Source organism: Pteropus vampyrus, unplaced genomic scaffold (assembly GCF_000151845.1).
Source record: "Pteropus vampyrus isolate Shadow unplaced genomic scaffold, Pvam_2.0 Scaffold350, whole genome shotgun sequence".
NCBI classification, from domain to species: Eukaryota; Metazoa; Chordata; class Mammalia; order Chiroptera; family Pteropodidae; genus Pteropus; species Pteropus vampyrus.
The window spans coordinates 171306-174732 of NW_011889131.1; the positions used below are offsets into that span (position 1 = coordinate 171306).

Sequence of the window (3427 nt, forward strand, 5' to 3'; positions counted from 1 at the left end):
GCTTTACCTCAGGAAAACCACTAAGTTCTCATGGTGAAATGCCAAGAAAGATCCCCTTATGGTTCTGGCAGGAAAAGGGGAAGAGTAACGATTATGACATAGGCCTAAAGCATTCTCCGTACCAAAGGCCTACTCTTTTTTAATTTTCATGGAAATATAAAACTTCACCAGAGTCTTATCCCACTTAAGATAAGAGCACTTCTGTCATTTCATGACCCTCTAGCTGTCATGCTTCATCTAAGATGAGAGAGTCGACGAAAAACATGTGAAGTCATGCGCTTCCGAGCCCACCAGGTGCCAGGTAAAACGGTCATCATGAAGTTCAACCCCTTCTGACTTAAGACTGCAGCAAAAACCGCAACCACCACTACAACGATTCCTTGCACATGCGCAAGAAGATCACGTCTGCCTGGCTCTCCAAGGAGCTGCGGCGGAAATATAATGAATGCTTCGTGCCGATTGCAAGGACGACAAGGTCCAGGTGGTTTGGGGACACTACGAAGGTCAGCAAATCGACACTGTGGTGCAGGTGTACAGAAAGAAAGCTATTATCTCTATCAAATGGGCGCCACGTGAGAAACCTAACAGCACAACTGCCCATGTGGGAATTTACCCCAGCAAGGTGGTTAGTACCAGGCTAAAACTGGACAAAGAGTGGAAAAACATTCTTGAGCACAAAGCCAAATCGTGACAGGTTGGAAAAGAGAAAAACAAATACAAAGAAGATCTTATTGAGAAAATGCAAGATTAAATATAACTTGTTGTGCAACCGCAGCGTAATTGTAGATTTTCCGCCAGTGCGTGTTCCTTTGGAACTTTTCAAGATGTCTCTGGAATGTTTCATTTCCCTCCTGTTTTGTTATGGATCTGTGGCTCTGTAAGTCTGCATTTTTGCAATTAGATTTTTATTCTGTGAGTATAAATTGGAACTGTTTCCTACTAAAAAACAAAGAGATTTAATGTTAAGATTATAGAATGTTCTCTCCTCCAACCCCACACCAATAGGGCTCCAGTGTAATAATGGTAGATCGTGGCTGCTAGTTACGCAAAACAAAGACTCTGAGGAGCAGTATTTAGGAAAGTCCAAAATCAACAGGGGACACAAAAACAAGGACCCTAGACATATCTGAAAAACTATGGACTTACAGCTACAGTAAACATTAAACACAACCCACTCCAACCCAGATTAACACAAACTTCACACTAAAGGCCTATTTAGCTCACTTCGTATCCTCTGATGCATCATGGCAGGCTTTCAATAAAAATGGCAAGACATGCTACAAGGCCAGATGAAACAGTCTGAAGGGACAGAGCAAGTACCAGAACTAGACTCGGATATGGCAGAGGTGTTGGAATTATCATACTAGGGATTTAAAATAGCTATGATTAATATGCTAAGGGCTCTAATGGAAAAAGTGGACAGAATGTAAAAACAAATGAGTAATGTAAGCAGAGAGATGGAAATGCTAAGAAACAAATCAAGAGGAAATGCCAGAAATCAAAAACACTGAAACAAAAATGCAGAGTGCCTTTGACGGGCTCTTCGGTAGACAGAACTTGGTTGAAGAAAGAATCAGTGAGCTTAAAGACAGAGCAATAAGAACTTCTCAAACCATCAAGAAAGTAAAAAAAAAAAAATCAATAATAGGAGAAAAGTTTTCCAAATCATATATCTGATAAGCAGGTTGTATCTAGTAAGGAATCTGACTCCTGCTTTAAAAAACTCTATGTGTGATTTTTCAGGTCTGAGTGTAGGCGATTTCAAAGGCATTACCAGGCAGGCCGCTTCGGGAAAAGCTGACCTCCTCACGCTGGACTTGGTGTGCAGCTCATGCATTGCAGTTTCTGAAGAGAGCTGTCATCCAGGACTCGAGCCTCTTTGGCTGGTCAAGTTCATATTCTTTGCATTCCTAGCTCCAGTGCTTTTCTTCCTAGGCCATTTTATCTGAGGCCTTGGGTAGATCTTACCAGACATCCCTGCTAAGACCTTAAGCAGGGGAGGATGGGGACACCTTAAAGACATTTTGCCCTACTCCAACTCAGTACCCAGGACTTTCACACTCCTTGTCTTTCCTCCTCTTACTCCCCCAAACCTAAGATCTACACAACTGCCAGAGACTTTTGTTGGAACTTTATCAACAGTGAGAAAACCTCCTTTATCCATGTGTTATTCTTCAAGAGAAGGGAAAAATGATCTCAAGGGAAATTTAGAGGCTGGTGGGTCTGTCATTGACATTTGGACTCTGAGGCCAAAGGTCCAGTAGGCTGGGCAACCACCTCCCCAGTCCCAAAATGCAGGGCCACAGCATGAGTCCCAAAGGTTGGGGTTGCTTTCCAGGGCGGAGAGCAGAGGAGGCAGAACCGCCAGCTAATGCTGCCAGCCCCATGGGCTCAGAAGACAAAGCACTAAACCAAAGAGAATAAGTCTCAAGCCTTAAAATCTAATGGAAATTGCTCTGGTTCTTCCCAGACTTGTTTAGCAACCATGACCCCTTTTTCCTTTCTATTTCTCTGTTTTTGGAATAGGAATGTCTATCCTTGTGCCCGCCTCACCATTGTAATTTGGAAGCCGATAACTTATTTGCTTTCATAGCTTCACAGGTAAAGGGGAATTCTGCTCCAGAAAGAATCATAACCCAGGACTGATCTGTAACTAATTTGAATGGTTTAGATGAGGAGACTTTAGATTTAGAGTTGATACTGAAACAATGAAGGTTGTTGGAAGATTGGGATAGGGCGAACGAACTTTGCTTACGAGGAGGACATGAATTCGGGAGGTCCAGGAGACAGACTACTGTGAGTCAGAGTGTATCGCCACAAAGAAGATATGTTGAAGCCCTAACCTGAGAAAGTAGCCTTTTTTGGAAACAGAGTCTGTGTGGTGGTAATCAAGTTAAAATGTAGTCATTAAGGTGAACCATCATCCAATATGACCGCTGTCCTTCTAAAGGGGGGAAAGTTGGACAGAGAGACAGACACACAGAGGGAAGATAATGTGAAGACACAAGAGAATACCATTTACAAGCCAAAGAATGTCTGAGACTACCAAAAGCTAGAAAGTCATGGGACGGGTTCTCCCTCACAGCCCTCGGGAGGAACCAATCCTGCAGATACCCTGATTTCGAATTGCTGGCCTCCAGAATTGTGAGACGATACACTTCTGTTGTGTAGGCCACCTATTTTGTGGTAGCTACGGAAGTCTCTGAAAACTAACACAGGTTACAGACGTGGACCTCCATAATGAAATGAATAGCATCAGAGAACAAATAAATGAACTTAAAATGAAAGTCTAATATGTTCTTACTTTTAATTGATTGCAAGGTAACTCTTTAAAGTGATAACGGCAACAAGGTACTGCATGAGGATAGCGTGCGGGTCACCGGAACAATGACAACAGAATAAAGGATGGGAGGGGGAACTGGGAACT

General features: G+C 42.9%; 1 pseudogene; it reads left to right on the forward strand.

Moving 5' to 3' along the window:
* The first annotated feature begins 273 nt into the window (after positions 1 to 273).
* On the forward strand, positions 274 to 751 carry LOC105304712 (annotated as a pseudogene).
* Positions 752 to 3427: the final 2676 nt, after the last annotated feature.